At 48.6% G+C, this 18573-nt stretch overlaps 1 long non-coding RNA gene across 1 annotated transcript; it reads right to left on the bottom strand.

The window, feature by feature from the left end:
- Positions 1–5218: 5218 nt before the first annotated feature.
- Positions 5219–7811, bottom strand: LOC116447576. The gene is made up of 2 exons (XR_004241600.1): positions 7734–7811; positions 5219–6341 (listed from the first exon to the last, which is right to left on the bottom strand). It is a non-coding gene; the product is annotated as an uncharacterized LOC116447576 (long non-coding RNA).
- Between the last annotated feature and the right edge of the window lie 10762 nt (positions 7812–18573).

Below are 18573 nucleotides of genomic sequence, written 5' to 3'. Positions count from 1 at the left end.
CATCCAGATCATGTAATTCCCATGGAAAATTGCATTTGAATGAAAAAATTTTTCTTCCTAGAATGTTAGTATTCATTAAAAAAAATTAAAATAACATATATATTGACTGGTTCTGCTTCTGCTGGTGCCTGTGTTTCCTTCTCCAGCAGGAAAGCACCACATCCCACTGCATGCCAGGAGGCACAATTGGGCTGTAGGATTAAGGCCACAGTGACACATCCTACATCGTTTACCTCTCCTACTTCCCACTGGCAGACTTTGAGCTTTCAAAGTCACTGGCCCAGCAGGAAACAGCAGGGCAGTGTTTTGATGGCCTAAATTTCTTCTGAGTCACCTTAGCAGTGCCCTTCTTCTCTTTATTTGCTCTAGGTTTGTTGTGTTGCCTGTTTCTGTGTTTTCCATTGTCACTCAGCCTTGGGTTGAGGCCAACATTAAGGCTCCAAAGGAGCTTGTTGGGCCTGGCAGAAGGGTGAGTTTTATCCCTGGATTGTGCTGACCTGGAATTTAAAAAGCTAGGAGATCTCCCCAGCTGGGGAGTGATGGAGCTGTGCCCAGGGTGGATGCTCACACCTGCTCTGACTCCTGTGGGCTGTCATGAGGTCAAGCAAAGCAGAGCACGAAAAGGAGGGTGATGTTTTGCTAAAATTTGTTATCTCATGATGTGAAGCTCCTTGGGGTGGCTCACACACTTTCCAAGGATTCTCGATAGACCTTCTTCTCCAGGGTGGTCTGTGCCCTCTGCCAGACTCCTCAGGAGGGGAGGATCCATCCTGGATTTGCTGGGGTTTAAGATTTAGGAGCTTTTACTTTTTTCTCAGTATTAGCAGGGTTGTAGGAAATCTAAAATCTGGGCTTCAAATTAAAAATTTACACCAATACCATTCCTGGTGCATGCCATTAAAAAACTGCTGGGTTAAACAGGTACAGCACAATTCCACACACCCAGCAGTGCTATTCCAGGTCTAATGAAACCTTTCCCTCAAACACAGGGAAGTCTGACTGTTTCCTCAAAGCACTCTCCTTAATAAATCCATCTCTGCTGTAAACTCTGGTTGTCTTCGAGGGTCTCTGACCTTCCTTTGCTTCTCAGCTGCAGGGAGATGGGATGGGATAACAGGTGAGGCACATTCCCTGCTAAGGCCATTTTGTTGAGTGGACCCAGTTGCTGGGGGATAAAAGGGACCACCTGAGCAGCTCCAGGATGGTATAAGCTCCTCTTTGCTGGGTCTCTGCAGGAGGAGCTCAAGGTCTGCTGTATTTAAGGCTAGTATTTACTATCCCCTACTCCACTTTTTCCTTTATTTTAAGAGCTAAAGGACTCTCTGGCTTTCTGCAGCTCTTCTTTCATGGCATAGGAGAAGATTTTGGGAAAGTAGAGCTCATCTTTTCATCAGTTGTTAAGAGAGTTGAAAGCACCAGCTTTTCTTTCTCTTTGGTGCTTGAATTCCCTTATCTTGTGGTGCTTGGAGCAGCCTTTTGGCTTATGAAAGCTGTATGTGGGGATGGCTGGGAAGCCACAAAAGGTGCCTGATAGGAAGCCAGGAAAGATGCCTGCTGAAAAGCATCTTGGCCTGAGCATAGGAATAGCAGCAATCCTTCATATGGGAAGGAAAAAATAATGCTGGTGCTGTGATATGTGCTGATGCTGTGTGTGTGTAATTGCTGGGATGTGGATAAAACCCCAGCTGTGTTTAGCTTTAGTTTTATATTTCTTTGGATGGCTGAACCGGAAAAGGAAAGAAATGAAGAAAGAGCTGCACATGCATAAAAGAATAGAGATGGATAAGACCTAGGTCATCTGCTCAGTACTTTCCTGCCACCAGATGATTGTGCCTGGACTCAAATCTCTGCTCTAAGTTGTGGCTGGGAATACATTAACCTTTAAAACAATAGTATTAGAATTTTATATATTTTCTTTAGCCAAAATGCTGGAAACCTGGTAAATGTGAAGGGCAGGTTGTGTTGAGCGAGTGATACCTCAGGAAACTGGATTTCAGGGGGTTTATTCATGAAGGAGTACTCAGCCTGTTAGAATTCCCTTGGAGGTGGTGCTGACCTGGGGGACTGGGCTCTGTCCTTCCAGGACTTTGTGGCCACCAGTGAAGCCCAGGCAAAGCCAACGGGGTCCCTGTGACAGCACTGGTTCTGCTGTCTGGTCTGTCCATGGGAATTCCAGCTGGAGCTGTAGGAACAGCTCATGATAGTACAGGGAGTAGAGAAAGTGTTGCCTCAAGGCATGTAGTTTTTTTAAGCTCTCATGTAGACTAATTAAATGGTATTCGGGAGCTGTAGAGCTCCTGTGTGATTTCCGCAGCTGTTCCCTGGAGTTGGGTGGCAGGGAAATCATGGAATGGTTGGGGTTGGAAGGGACCTGAAAGAGCAACTAATTCCACCCCCCTGCCATGGGCAGGGACATCTTCCACTAGACCAGGCTGCTCCAAGCCCCATCCAGCCTGGCTGTGAACACTCCAGGGATCCAGGGGTAGTCACAGTTGCTCTGGGCAACCTGTGCCAGGGCCTCATCACCCTACATGTAACAATTTATTCCAAATGTCCCATTTAACTCTGCCCTCTGTCAGATTGAAGCCATTCTCCCTTGCCCCATCACTCCATCCTTTGTCCCAAGTCTCTAGCTCTCCTGGAGCCCCTTTAGGCCCTGGAAGGGGCTCTAAGCTCTCCCCAGAGCCTTCTCCAGGTGAGCACCCCCAGCTCTCTCAGCCTGGCTCCAGAGCAGAGGGACTCCAGCCCTCTCAGCATCTCCATGGCCTCCTCTGGACTCACTCCAGTAGTTCCACGTCCTTATGTTACCTTTCTTCCTCTCTCCTCATTTCACAGCAGCATGGCAACCAGCAAGGAGTGTGTCTCCTTGAGTTTTGTTAGTGCCCAGGGAGTGACTTCAGTAGGAATGATTTGTCTGTGGCTTTCAAAGTGGTGCCATTAAATTTCCATCACTGTTTTTGCTTGTTTCACAGGCAAGACAACCAGTATACCAGATTGGAGGAGCTCTGTCTGGTGCCTCATCCTCTGTGCATTTCTTATCCTGAGCCTCTGCTACTGAATTCTTGTGTGCTGAGATGGTGCTGCAATTTTAAGTGGCTGGAAACCTCTTCCAAAGGAAGAGCAGGTCCAACTTGGAAACAACATATTTTTTAATCTTCTCTTTGGACTGTTGTCTGCTGCTTTTCTGAGTTATTCAGCAAGTTCCAACACAAAGACACAAAGAGAGATGTACTGTTATTATTGGTGGTTGTTGTTCCTAAGTCTTTATTGATTTTTATGAAAGAAATAATAACAATGTGCATGCAGTATCCAGCTAACAAAAGAGGTCCTGCAGTACTGATCTCAAATTAAATATAGAGAAGGAGAATCCAACTGGGATATTGACAGGCAAATACAAAGCCTTGTGTTTCAGGGCAGTGCTGGAGTGAAAGCAGGACTTTGCCTTGTCACAGCCCACCTTGATGAGAAGACAGCCAGCATTGTTCTTCTCTACAGCTCCTCAACAAACATGTCCAAAACATCTCCTGAGGCCAGAAAGAAGGATGTTATCAGTAGGAGGGAGCTGCTCCCTGAGACTCGACTTGACTTTGGGCTGATCTGTGATACCTGGGGGAAACTGGGGTGCCCCCAGGGCAGCAGGAGTGGGGTGTGAGCCTTGTAATGCCTTAAGGTACCTCGGTCAAACTGCTGTGCTTGAGCACACAGATGGGTTTCTGTAGAGGGTTTCCTCTTTGTCCGAGTTGCTGGTGTACATCAAAGCCAGGCTGCAGGGGGCTTGGAGAAACCTGGGATAGTAGAAGGTGTTCCCTGCCTATAGCAGGGGGTTGGATCTAGGTGATCTTAAAGGTCCTTTCCAACCCAAACCATTCCACGATTCCATGGGGAGCTCAGGGCATCCTTTCAGCAATGAGAAAGTCATGAGGAGGGAAAGCAAAGAGAAAATCTGTTCCTCATGGTTGGTCTGACTTTCTTCCTGTTGGATTAGCTTGCCAATTCTGAGTCAAGGGTTGACTCATCCCAAGTAGGGAAGGGTGTAAGGGACCAGCTCTGACATTGCTGCTGATCTGAACTCCATCCTCTTTATCCAACCCTAACAGATGGCCTGGAAAAGATCTCTCTCCTTTTTTTCTCTCCTTCCTTTCTTTCTGCATGTTCTCACACATGTCAAGATGTAACTTACATGAGAGAGATGGTGTTGCTGATGTTCCACCTGAGAACAGGAGCTACTAGATGCCACATGAAAAAGTGTCAGTCTTTGTTGCTGGATTCTCACCCCAAAAATGGTAAGCTCAATGAGGCTCAGGTAATGTCAGAATTTGTCTCTCCCTTGACTTTACAAGGAATTCCTAAGCACAATATTGAATCACAACTGTATCTCTGCTCTTAAATCATTTCCTCTAGCAAAACATCACCCCACAGAGGCAGTCCTTTCAGTGAAGACAAAAGTGAAAGTGTTTATTGGTTTGAAAAGATCCCTCTGTGTGCCAGAATCAGTGTGAGAGAGAATGGAGTGTGAGTGCCTCTGGCAATGCCTTCACAGGGTGGTTTATCATGCTGGCATGAGAAGGAGCTGAGCAAACACAAATATTAAACTAATATTTTTGGCGCTCAGTGAATTTTGATTGTCAGCTTGCGGTGCCCGAGGCAGCAAACAGGAATGAGATGCATTATCCTTAAGCTTTGTATTCATGGCTGAATTGATGCTCCTTTTCTATTTATTTATAAGTGTGTGTGACTCTAGGTATTGCTATTTATATGTTGTGTGAGGGAGAGATGCTAATGAGGACCCAGCTGAGGCTGCCGAGTCAAGAGGTAAAACAGCAAAACCAATGAGGTTTGGTCCTCAGGATACCTAAATCTACACCAAATTGATGATGTGGCAATTTTCTGCTCAAATGTGACTGGAGAGAGGGCCAAGGATGTTTAGGATGAGTGGAAAAGACTCCACATTTTCCAGATCTCTGCAGTTCAGTGTCAAGAATCCTTCATCCTACCAAGATGTGGGGCAAAAAAGAAAGCTGAGGATTGGTTGATCACCAGAAGGTCAAGGCTAATTCAGAGGCTTTTGCTCAGCTGTGGGATGGAAACCTGTCTTCTGCCTCCAGCTGTGCCCCAAATTGGTGCTGCCAGACTTGACTTCAAGGAGCCGGGATGATATTTTTTGGTGTGTTGTTTTCTTTTTTTTTTTTTTCCCCCCCGTTCTTTTTTTTTTTTTTCCTTGGACAGACACTGAGGAAAAAAAACAAGATTGTCAACCCATGACCCTTCTGAAAAGATGGGACCACCTTTCGAGCTCCAAAGAGCCCTGCTGTTGGTTGAGAGGCATTTTGTGGAGACTGTACCAATTATGTGGGATTTTTCAGAGTGTGGGAGCTGTTATTTTCTTGAGTGAGCAATGAAGAGGCTGAGAGGTATGAGAGGTGATAGACAGCTTTGCAAGGGAACTGCAGTTAACCTGGAGTTAAATTGAACTCCCTGGGAGCATTGGGAGCCAAAGACAAGTTCTGTGTGTTGCTGCACATGGGAAGAAGCACTTCCCAGGTCACTGCATGTGGCTTCACAGAGGGAGCTTGTCCAGCACCAGGTTTGTTCATCTCCCGGGTCATCCTTGTGGGAAAATGCAAGAACCAAGCTCCTTCCTGTGGGGAGATTCAAGAAAATTTCCATGTTGTGCTCCTTATTCAAACCTGGTTAAAAAAATGAGCTGAATGGCAAAGAGAAAAAGGACAAGCAGTTCTCTTTTTTTTTTTTTTTCTTCTTAGCCATCTTTGAGGGTGATTCACCTTCCCCAAATTCCTAACAATTTCTCAAAATGACCAGCAGCTCTATCTTGTAGTTTCTGACTCATAAACTGCTGGAAGTTTCTTGGGCTGAATTCAGACTAAGAAAAATGTAAGCATTGGGTTTGATCCTGCATGAAGTTGTTTTGTAGAGGGCAAGGGGCAAACCAAGAGGGGAAAAAGCAGAAGATGTAGTGAGAAAGAGGTAAAGATGAAGGAACAAGAGGTAAAACCCAAAAAGGAAACCTGTATGTGGATTTTGAGCAATGGAGAAAAAAAATAATCTGTTCTGAGGCCAAACAAATGTGCAAAATTATGAATGATGCAAAACTCGGAGCTGTGGTTGGTTTCCTATTGTGGCAGTGATATTAGTAATAAAATCAATACCAATACTTAGCTAGGCCTAATAACTACACAGATCAGATTGGATTAGATGGATATTACTTATCCTAATAACCTGCTTTTGTTGCCATTGCACTCTAGGTAGGGATAGGTATCATGTCTCTTACTTGTAGTCGTAACTGGAAATGGTTGGTCCATACCCCAGCAATTCAACCTGTCCTGAAATGAAAAGGAAGACAGATTCCATGGAGAATCCTCTGCCTGACAGCCTTGGTGCTATGGCACATGTGACAACCCAGTGCAAGGCACTGAGAATCAAGGTAATTAAGACCAGGCTTGCCCTGAGCTTTGGACCACTAAACCCCTCCCAAAATAGGCTTTGCAGCAATTTTTGGAGGTTCTGACATCAGGTTCCAAGGCTCCATTTGATGTTGGAGCACCACCAAAAGGCCTCGACAGGTTTGTTGAAGAAGGCTGTGTTGAAATGTCTGCTTCCAGGTGAGGCAGGTCAGGCTGGGGGTCATCACCTCTCCCAGCTCAGGGTGACCACTGCGCCCCACGTCTCATCTTGGAAACCTTCCTGGCAAACTTCTGGCCTTAATCAATACTCTTCCATGAGGAACACCAGCTTAGAGAAAACAGCATATTTAAAAGCAAAAGGCACGCTGGGGTTTCTTGAATTTGTTCCAAACAGTTCTACATTCAATCACCCAGAAACTGTCTCCCTGCAGGCAACAATATCTTTTACTAATGAGGGTATGGAATAGCTGGGCTTGTACTTCACAAGTTCTTTGCTCTGACTCTGCACCTGCCCTGTTGGGGCTCCTCCCTCCTTTTTTGGGTCTTTTTGGGCTACTTTGTGTCAATGAAATCATCAGCAAAAGGAGGGGAAGGAAAAACCAAGGGGCGAGGTCACTTTAGATCTGAAATGAGAAGGATGTTCACCTCAAATCTGGGCCCTCTGAGCTGGGAAACAGGAATTTGGCTTGCTCTCCTGCTCTCCAGGTGGCACCAAGGGGGCTGCTGGGTGTCAATTCCAGACACTTTGGAATTAACTCCAGCCTTGGGACAACTTTGGCACTGCTCCACAATGTGCAGGGGGTGGGTGAAGGATGCTCTAAAAATCTCTTCATGGGCATCCCCCCCTGAATATGCACTCACATCAGTGCCTGCGGGGTGTCCCTGCTGAGCAGGGACACAGGGACCCAACAGCATCATCTCCACTGCATTGCTGCTGCCTCATTTCAGCTGGCCTGGAAGTGCTTTCAGCCTAAAAATAGACAGATTGTCCACTTCAGCTGTAATTACCAGCTAAAAAGAACTGGTGGGCAACAGGAGGGCTGGAAGATGTAGAAGGGAGGACAGAGAAGGAAAAGAGGAAAGGGAGAAAGTAACAAAGAAATGCATTGCTGGGTGTGATTGTATCCATCATCCAGGTTGCTGCCTGTGGTCCCTGTGAGGGATCCTGAACCAAGGAGGCTAGACCTGTGACTTCCTTGAGGTGCAGAGGAAGGGCTTCTGTCCTGAATTATCCATCTGCCCCAAATTATTCATCCACCCCATTCCTGCATTTCCCAGCAAGCAAGGCTGGCTGGGATTGTCTACCCTTACCCCTGGGCCAAGGTAGGCTCTTTTTCAGGCAGCATGGAGCTCTGTGGTGTCCTTGACTCGTCTTCCATCAGCCCTGGCCTGTGGAAAATGCACAGAAGAGGAAGAGGGAATTTCCTACTGTCAGGAACCAGGACTGAAATACACATACACGCTGGATCCATGAGAATTTTTTTTTTTTTTGGGGGGGGGGGGAGGGGGAATGTCTTTTGCCACCCTCCCCATCCCATATGTGTCCTGATCACTCACGTCTCCATTTTTCTGCAGTCTTTAAATATCAACCTCCCCACCAGCCAGGTCCTATTTGTAGAGCTGTGAACTGGATTACATTCATTTCTTTAAGTGTATCTGCCTCACTGCTTGCAGGAGCTGATGATCTTTGACTGGGCTGAAGAGGAGGGAAGTGCAATTCCAGTGCTCGCAGTGGTGCTGCCAGCCCTATCCCTTCCCCTTGCTCCAACACCCATGAGCGAGGAGGGATCCTGGGTGTCGGAGCTGGTGGGTAATGAATTAACTGGAAAACTGGAGCAATTCAAGTGACTTTCCCAGAGTCACTGACACTTCTTGGCACTGCAGCAAGGGGTCAGGAGGAGGGTCCTGGGATGATCAAGGGATCAGCAAGAAGGCAGTGATAATGTGGCAGGCAAGTTTTGGGGTTGCCAAATGCCCCCACTCCTGCACATCTCCATGAGCCAGGAATGCACCTTGGGGACAATCCCCTTTCCACCCTCTGGCTTCCCACCCCCTCCTGCACCCAGGAAGGCTGGAGAGCCCATGCACAAGCTGCCGGGATCTCAGGGAAGCACTGGCCAGATGGCAGATGGAGAGCACAGCACACCCCAAGCCTAAAGCTCTGGCTATGCCTGTGGTCTCTTTTAAATTCCAGCAGTGTCCTGTCGTTGTCAGCTAATGCCCTCTAATGGGTCCATTAAACAGCTCTGTCTTTGCCTTGGCTCCTCATTCCCCCCTCCCCTCCTCATAATCAGGCAGCTCCAGAAGATACGAATACACTCCTTAAATCTGTCTAAATGACATCACTGAACCAGCAGCAGACGCACCCTTCCTTGGCCAAGGCACACTCTTGGATGCGGGTCTGAGAGTGAGGGAGGATCCACCTCTGGCACACAGCATTCCCTGCAGGAGTGTGGGTGTCCCCGAGGGCACCTGTCTGTAATTAGAACAGATTTACAGCAGATAGTTCCTCCATCCCTGTGGAGCAGAGGGATATTTGCTTCCTCTCCACCTAAAGTCTTGCCAACCTACTCTTGACCATAAGCTTTGCTGCTCTTCCAAACATTCCAGCCGAAAGCTTTGCTCACTGCCAGGGCAAAATCTGCCATGAAACCCAGGCAGGACAGACACTCATCCCTGGCCCCCGTTTGCCTCTGCGTGGAAGCATCTCTTCAAACACCAGAGGAACAGGGACTGGAGTGACTCAAAATCAACTCCTTTTTTGCTCAGTACTTGGTTGGCTTTCTCTGGAGTTTGGGGAAATTTTTAATAACGCTGACTATTGATAATCTGTCACTGGGAATTTGCTCAGCGCTTTGCGGCACCAATGCTAAAAATACAAGGTCCTGCTCCCCAGAGCGCCTGGAAACATTGAGGGAAAGCAAATTGGGAGAAGTGGTAAGGTCAGGGAGAGACGTGGAGTTCCCAGGTGCACAGCCAGCTGAGAAGGCAGCTGGGGCCAGGACCAAGCAAGGCTTGTGGGCGACTTGGAGGGGAAAAGGGAGAGAAATGTGGGTCTGTTGGAAGCTCACTGCCTGTGCTGAAGGAGCATCATGATTTTGGGGTCCACCACATGATTTTGAGACATATCATTTGCTTTTCTCTGCTCCCCTTTCCCTGAAGATGGGGAAAACAGGGCTCTGGGGGCTCTTTGAGATCCATGGGTGGAACCACAGTGATGCTAATTTTGGCTATCCAAAGGAAGGCTAAAGGAAGAGAGAGGTAAGAGGAGCCCCAGACCTGAGAGAGATGCAGAAGGGTGTGCACAGCTCTGTGTCCTCAGGCAGACGGGTGTTTTGTAGCAGAAGGTGAGGACAGAAATTGCCTTTAAGACAACATGGCCCTTGTGCAAACTTAAAAGTGCATTTAACTCTCTGGTTTAATGTCAGTTTTATTCCTAATGACCCCTGATATGGCAGGCAGGCCTTCATCTTCTCCTGTTCGTGCTGGGCTGCGCACTCCCGGGTTTGTTTTCCCCCTTCCTGTGTTGCTCTGTGATAATGTCATGCTGAGCTGCTGAAGCCAGCTGCAGTTTTGACAGATGATGTACCAGTTCCCTCCGCTTCAGATTTGACATTTCCATGCGCACTAAACACGCATGCTTATAAATTTTAAAAAGGAAAAGAAACCCCACCACCTCTCTCTCCTCGTTTGGTTCGTTGGGGTTTTATTGTGTGTGTCATTTTGAAGTTGTTGAAAAGTGCAGGATGAATGGATCTTGAAATTAAAACCTTCTATATAAGGGTGATGGAACCACTGTGTGTGACGGTCCTCACTCTGGTGGCAGTGCCATCCATGGCACCTTCATGCCATGACTTTCCCCCTTCCATTAGGCTGTCTCCCATTACTCCATGGCTCTGGATTTAGCATACAAAGCTCTAAATATTTCAGGGCTGTGCTGCAAGACATAGCAGCTCCTTCCTCCTTTGCGGCCAAGACAGTGGAACACAGTGGTTTGGGAAAGACGATCCACTGGAAGATGGGAGGGAGGGTGTCATGGGTTAGCAAACATAGTCCTGGAAGTGATGTTTTTGCAAAGGGGTGCTTACAGCTTCCTCTGTGACCTGACAGAACCTATTAACTGGCTAGTTTGAGTACTGACAACTTTTTAAGTCACTTAAAAATTTGACTGCCTCTGTGATCCACACTTAAGAATAGACACCCCCCCCCCCCCCCCCCCAGCTCTGTCTCCGGTGCTGGGACAGGAATGTGGGGGCCAGCGGGCCCAGCCCAGGCCCTGCTCAGGCCAGGCTGGGCCGGGCCACGGCCATCCTGGAGCTGATGGGCCCTGTTCCACCTGCAGAACCCCCACACAGTCCTGCTGTGGGCAGCCGGAGCGGCCCGACTCCCCCTCTCCAGTGTGGCCAAGATTCAGCTGAAGCTGCCCCACTGTCCAGCAAAGATCATGTGACCAACAGCGATAATCGACATTCCAGCTGCAAGGCCGAGGTGAGATTAACCCTTTTAGTGCTGTGAAGAGCTGAAAACCTGAGGGAGAAGAAAGAGGAAATGCTTAAAGCTGAAATTCTGTTGTAAAGCTATGATGTATCAGTATCTGTTATAACTTCATGAAGGCATGGGAGGTGGAGCGTTCAACTTGTATTTGCGAACAAAAGCACCTGTGCTGGAATAAGCAAATGCTGAAGCAGCTGTAATTTGATGAGAAGTTTCAACAGGGAGAGATGGAAGCGATGAGGACTCTTGCTCCAAATGGAAAGAAGATCTCAGTTCCTAGATACTCCCAGAGATAGTCCCAGAGATGAAGATGAGGAGGACCCTTTTGCTCCCAGGGACAGGAGGAGTGCCTCTGTTCTTAGAGATGAAATGTTCCCAGAGATGAGTGAAGAGAACTTTTATTTCTGAATGGCTCAACCTTAAAATTGTACCCTAGTGGCTCAAGATTGGACCCTCGAAAGCAGTTGTGGGAAAAGCTGCAAGTTGTGGGAGGGGGACTCTCACATGATGCAAGCAGAGAACTAACCCGAGCAGCTGTCTCGTTGTGACAATTTCTCCATAGCATGAGCAAGAGAGACTCCTCTTCCTAAATGGACTGAACAAGGTTATTATGGAAGTGGTAAACAGACTGAACATCTCAAGGGTTGTCTTTTTACATTGTCAGTGGGAGAAGGGAGGAAGGTGGGGGGAGGAGAAGTGTTCTGAAGGTGTGGTATGGTTTTATTTCTTTTTCCTTATTTTAGGTCTATTAATAAACTTCTTTATATTCTTTCAAGTTTGGTGCCTGCTTTGCTTTCTCCTAATTCTTATCTCACAGAAGGTAAATAGTAATGAGTATTTTGGACCAAACCACTACACTAAAATGGTGTTTCTGCCCAGTTTTCAAACTGAACCCGCTACAGAGGGCTAACCCCAGAAGGGAGCCTCTACTTGAAGCCTGGTCTCCTGGCAGAGAAAGAACAGGGGGAAAAGGTGGGAAGAGCTTTAAAGCCATCGGCTGATATTCTTTGAGCTTTCATGCTTTCAGCAGAAGAAGCCAAGGGGAATTTTTCCTTTTATATGGATGGAAGCAGGATCAGGCTATTTATCTTTGATGAAATGCCAAGAAATGGTTGATTTTGTTTAGAAGCAGCAAAAAAAATGTAATAAATAGTGCTTCCTGCTCTGAGAAATGAGTGAGGAGCCCAGATCTGATAACTGCCTGCAAACATCCTTTCTTTTGTGCTGTGAGTGATGGGACTCCAGCACCCACAGAGGATCTTGGGTTGGAGAACACACCGAGGTCTGACACTTCTGCCACCTAAAGAACTGACTAAACTTGCCTTGGGATGTTACAAAAGGGGGAGTGTGGGTTGTAGAGGTCCCATTTCTACAGCGTAGCTCTGGCTAATGCAGAGGAGGATGCTGTGGGTCAGTTATTGCACAGAAGAAAAGCAGCCTCAATTCTGGGGCTCACCTATCTTTGGAAAGTCAGCTGATGAAAATCACCTTCTGTTGTAATGCTAGGTTTAGTTTAGCAAGCTGCCTCTTTCCTTGAGAGCTCAGCGGAGCTGCTTAGGGCAGTGCAACCATGGTCAGTCGCCCTCCTGTAGTCCATTTTGGACGGCTCCATGGTTTTGCTCTGGCTAGCTATCAGCCTTACAACCAGTGATGGTGAAGGAGGCGAGAAGGGTCTCCCCATGAGGGTTTCAGAGGACTTTTAATAGTTCCATCTTGTCCCAGTGACCCCCAGAGGCAGAGAGACCTGGTGATCCAGGTGCAGGGGGGTTTTCTCAGGGGCGGTACATGGGCGGGCTTGGGGTACAGGAACCAATAGGGAGGACCCAAGGGAGTGGCCAGGGCTAAGGGCAAGGAAGGGGGAGGGAACAATGTGGGATAGGAAAAGCAATGGCTAAACAGATCGCCACATCTCCCCCTTTTCATATTAATTGAAAAGGGAAGGGCGTAATTTTTATACAACAGAAAAAATGGTAAAACAATGCAAAATAATTAAATTAAAAATGGTGAGGCAGCTGGTTGTTGTTGACTTTGGAGACGGGTGCTGGCTGAGTTCTCACACAGCAGCTGCTTTTGTAGCTTTCTTCTGCTGAGGCTGCTGGGATGGCTTCTTTTTGGTTGCTGCTTTTTTCACTTCTCGTCAAGGTGGCATGGCGAATAGGGAAGGGGGGTGCTGCGGCGCTGTTTCTATGCCGTGCGGTGCACAGAGCTGCCGATACCCTTGGGGCAAGCCAGGTCGCATTGTCCCCGGGCCAGCCTCACCCCCGCGGGTGCGGTCCGGGGCCGGGGCTTTTCCCCAGCGCCCGCCGCTCCGGTGCCGATACTGCTCGGGGGGCAGGGGCGGCTCAGGGCAGGACTGCGGCGGGCTGCGCGGCTCTGGCGGGACGGCGCCGGCACGGGCTCTCACGCTGGGCCGGCTCTGCGTGCATTTCTGGGTTCGGGAAGCGAGGAAACCGGCGGAGGGGAGGCAGGGGCTGAGACAGGGACGGGACGGCACAGGCTTGCCGGTGAAGGGGGGCGTGAACACAGGCGGGACTTGCTGCCGGGAGGGGAGAGGCTGCCGTGGCAGCCCACGCGGCTCAGGGGGAGGGGAGCCTGTGGCCGGAATGGGACACACGGTGACACGGGGAGGGGCTGCCGGGGGCACACACCCTGCTGTGGGGCAGGGACTTGGCACAAAGGCACTCTGCATTTTGGGAGGGGGGAAGGGGGCCGACGCAGCACACCGAGCGATCCAGGGGGCGGGGTTAAGGAGGGGCCAAGTGTTTTCAGGCACGCGGGAAGGTCACCGAGTACAAGAAGGAGAAGGCAACATGGTGGAGCCTAACACGCGGCTGCCGCCATCTTGGCTGCTACTTAAGAGCCGATACGACGGGGGTTTTGGGGGGTCGGGATAAGGGTTTACGGGGAGCTCCCAGGCTGGGGTGATCAGCCCTAGCTCGGTGAGGGGACAGGAGAGACACGGAAGGATTCAGAACATTTTCTGATCTCTCCTGAGGGTCAGAGGGAGAGGACTGGAGGTTTCTGTTTCCAGATGACTGAGTGAAACAAAACAAAGGTTAGTTCTTTTTATATCTCGCGTGCAAGGACCGCCCCCCCCCCCCCCCCCCCCACTGCTAAAATTAACTCCCAAACTGGGGGCACTGAACTTGCATCTTCTCTTGTTAGGGATGGTTTTTTTCTTGCCGGGGCTTCACATGAGGTGTGACCTCCTTCATCTCGACAAGAACTCACCCCCAACCCTCCATCCAAACCGAGGCAAAAGGATTAAACTAAATAGAAAAATGACCCTCTGAACCAGGCCATTCCCGGCTCCCCTTTGAGGCTTACCAGCACAAAGAGTCTCCCACTCTTTTACCAGGCTTGCCAGGCTCCTCTTCAGGGCTTTCCAGAATGAGGAATCAACTTAGAGCACTCTGTGTGGTCCATCACTGTCTAGCCGACCCCGTTTTAAAAGTGCGACTCTTATCAAGAGGCTACCGGCTGTCCCTTCCGTCGTCTAGCTGAAACGCTAGCTTCACGTTGGGGAAACGGCTTCCCAAAGGCGACTATGCTCGCCAGGGCACCTCTTCTCGGATGCCTCATATTGGGACGCCATTTGTTGTAATGCTAGGTTTAGTTTAGCAGGCTGCCTCTTTCCCTGAGAGCTCAGCGGAGGTGCTTAGGGCAGTGCGACCATGGTTGCCCTCCCGTAGTCCATTTCGGATGGCTCCGCGGTTTTGCTCTGGCTAGCTATCAGCCTTACAACCAGTGATGGCGAAGGAGGCGAGAAGGGTCTCCCTATAAGGGTTTAAGAAGATCTTTTAATAGTTACATCTTGTCCCAGCAACCCCTAGAGGCAGAGAGGCCTCGTGATCTGGGGGCAGGGGGGTTTTCTCAGAGGCTCAGGGGCGGTACATGGGCGGGCTTGGGGTACGGGAACCAATAGGGAGGACCCAAGGGAGTGGCCAGGGCTAAGGGCAAGGAACGGTGCGGGGGGAACAATGTGGGATAGGAAGAGCAATGGATAAACGGATTGCCACAACCTTCAAACTCCAGCCAGGACAGAGAAGAGCTCCAGGCTGCTATTCCTTGTGGGAAAGCATGGTGAAGAGAAGGCGGTGAGGGTTTGCTGTGGAATCAAGGGCGACTGAAGGAAGAAGAGGGACCTCAATACCTGTAAAGAGAATCCATCTGAATCCATAGTCAGCACCATCCCAATTCCTGTCTAATGAAGTGCTATTCCTGTTACTGTCAGAGTTGAAGCAATGTGAGATTTAAGAGGCTGGTGAAGATATTGTGTTGAACTGCTTGATGCCACCTCAGCGAGTGAACAACACTGCTGCCTTCCCCTGAATATTTTGCATTGAAAATTGGAAGTGCCACATCAATCCAAAATCCCATTATTGGCTTTTTTATTATTATTTCTTTTGTAACAGAGCCAGGGGAGCAGCTCACCCTGCCCATTTTCCAGTATCCTGGTTTTCCCTGTGTTAGCCACCCACTTTTGCCTGCATGGGAAACACCAACCCATGGCATTGCACAGGCAATCAAGTAATATTTCCCTTCACTAATCACAGAAATGAATGCTGGCTCAGGCATAAACGAGGAACAAAACCAAAGGATTTGATCTTTCTTGCCCCAGCACTGGCATTTGCCTCCATCTCTTGGACCTTTGGCAGCTGGGCATCACCTCCATGTCCCTTTCCTTGCCTGGAGTGTGTTTGAACAACAGCCCTGGAGATGCCAGGGAAAGAGTTGGAAGTACCAGCCCCACCCCAAGCAAAGGGCACGGGGAGGTGACAGCTGCTCAGGTGACACTTCCTTGTTTTTTGGAGCGCCGGTGATCCAGAGGAAACACGTTTGTTTGGGAGGTTTGAACAGAAGTGGCAACATATGCACTGTGTAATAAAAACATGAAAACCACTGTTATGCTTTCAGGAAGGAAACAGGAGAAAAACTGCAGGCATCAGAGAAAAAGCTGGCAGAATTATGGAAAGGCAATATTTAATAGTTCACCAATCGCATTTCCAAGGTATGTTACTCCTAGAGCTGAATTAAATATTGATCTTCTTTGTTTGTTTGTTAAAAAAAAAAAAAAAAAGCACAAACCCAAGCATCTCCCACCACCAAAAATTTAAATGTTGGCTGCTGCCCCTCCTATTTCTCACACCTGAATGAGTGCATCCCCCCCTTTTAAGCAGCTTGGGTCAGTTCTTGTTTAGCATCCCCTGGTAGCCCCTTCCCCCTGGCTCTACCCAGGGGTTGGTCACCCTCACTGCTTCCTGGGCCTGTGCTGAGAGCCCAGCAAGGGTAATTGGGAATTTTTTTTTGGAGCCTTTTCATCAGGGGTGTGTTTTACCCTTCACACCTGAAGTTTTTACTAGCACAACTGCAGATCTAGAAAAACTCATGCAGTTGAGGGAGGATGGGAAGATGTGGGAGGTAAAGGGCAGTTCTGAGAGCTTCTTATACCAACTTCACCTCTAAAAGCTGTAACGAACGGGGCCTTTTGACACTGCATTAATACCACAGATATAAATAACTATCTCTGAGTGATCTAGCTCTTGTGAGGAGATATCAGCTTTGATAATTTTTAAATTTGTGTAAGGCATCTTGGAATTACCTCCAAAGGGTTCTCTATAAAGCCAGATTGTATTGCATTTAATACATATGCTTTTAGCCCTTTCTTCCCTGATTTTCTTGGACTTAGATTGATAGTTCTGTGGAGGACTTTATTTTTTTTCTCTTTTTAAGTGCCTGTGCTGGCTCAAAAGTGACTCAGTACTTGATCAATACTACTGGTGGCTGTTGTTGCAGCCACTGATGGGAAGCTGGAGGAGAATTATTCTGGTGAAAGCCTCCGAGAAAAATCAGTCAGAGAAGGTTGGTGACTATGCTTGGCTTAAATCTTCAGTGTTTTCAGAAATGGGCAGGGGAAACAGCCAGAAAACAGGTTTCAGAGAAGGCCAGAGGTATCTAAATACTCAGTGGAGGGAGTTTATAGTGACAAAGCACATTACTAGCAACCCCCCTAATAAAGCTTATTTCCAATACCTTTGCACCTGGCAGTAGGGAAAAGCCTCTAAAGACATAAGAAAGGTTTTCTCGTTCAGCTGAAGAGCATGTCTGTACTTACCACAAAGGCTGTCCTGACTCCTGACCTCCAACTGTTTTCCTCTCCAGGGAATCTTGGAGTCTGATGTGATTTCTCTGCCTAGTAACACCCAGCATATTTTCTTCCCTGCATCCCTCTGTGAGCCCACACAAATCTCTTCATCCCCAAGATGGAAAATGTGCGAAGCAATGCTGTTGAAATTTGCAGATAGGCACAAGGGTGGGGTGGGGGGAGTCAAAACCTCCTTAAAGGGTCAAATTTCCTTGTATCCTTTTATAGAATCACAGAATGGTTTGGGTTGGAAGGGACTTTTAAGAACATCTTGTTCTATCCACTGACATGGGCAGGGACACCTTCCACTATCCCAGGTTGCTCCAAGCCCTATCCAGCCTGGACTTGAACACTTCCAGGAATGTGACTTTTACCTTGGAATGTGCTGCTGTGCCCTTCTCCAGCACAGCTTGGAAGGAGCAGAAAGACCCTCTCTGTCTTTCCCCTCCTTTCCCCTCTTGTCCTTGGGAATCAAGTTTATTCCTGATGCTTGCAGGCTGTTAACCACCCCCCATTATCAGATGCCAAGGGATGCAGGGAGCGCTTACACTGCCTTCCACAGTCCCATGGGACACGGGAAAAGTGCTGCTCTCCCCCTGGGACTGAAGCAGGGCACACCATGCTGCAGACCTTGTGCTGCTCTGCTCAAGGGATGCTCCACTGTCCAAACCCTCCCCGGGGACTTTCTGCTCCAGCAGAGCATCCTGACCTTGCATCTCTGAAGGTACTTGAGAAAAGACCCACTTCACTCGTGTGCCTGGTTTTGGGCAGCCAAAGGGAGAAGCAGCACCTTCATGGCACCTGGCAGACATCTCTGCTTGGGAAGCCCAGCACCTCCCAGTAAATGCTCTCTCCCTGAGCCTTGCTTTCCTTTCCTTTCCTCTCATTCCAGTCCCGTGCCATGGATGCTGTGCTACACACTGTGTGTGCCATCTATCTTCCCAGCTATGTGCTGTCACATCTTCCAGGAAGGGGCAGATTAAAAAAATTGGTCTGGACAGGCTTTCTTTGTTAAATGGGAAGTGTTTTAGTGGACAAACAGCAGCCTGTATCCTTCACCAAGCACTTACAGGTAATGTTTGTACATTTAAGGGGGGAGGAAAAGGTGTGGGGCTAAATTTTGGGGAGCCCCTGGTTAAAGCCTTGGCAGCACATCACTGCACTGGCTTGTGAAAATGTGTCACCCCTGGGCTAAATCCAGCCCTGACAGCCCAGGTGAAACCAGCCAGAAGTGACTTCTCCCGTCCTCCTCAGGAGGGAAGATAAATGTCATCAGTCATCAGCCGTCACAGCTTATACAAGGCACATTTTTCTCTGCCTGGTGCTGAGCTGAAACCGCTCTGAAGGGAGAAGGGAAAGCACAGGGAGGGCAAAGGGGAGCTGTGAATCCTAAACTTCTCCCTTGGGTGTCTCTGTCAGTGCTGATAGAAAAATGTAAGTAAAGCAGGGGGAAACAAGGCTCGGGTGACCACCCGAGGCAGCCAAATCAGGGAGATAAATGGGTGTCTGGGT

This window comes from Corvus moneduloides, chromosome 8 (assembly GCF_009650955.1).
Source record: "Corvus moneduloides isolate bCorMon1 chromosome 8, bCorMon1.pri, whole genome shotgun sequence".
In the NCBI taxonomy this organism is placed as follows: domain Eukaryota; kingdom Metazoa; phylum Chordata; class Aves; order Passeriformes; family Corvidae; genus Corvus; species Corvus moneduloides.
This window is presented reverse-complemented; position numbering and strand designations above follow the sequence as displayed.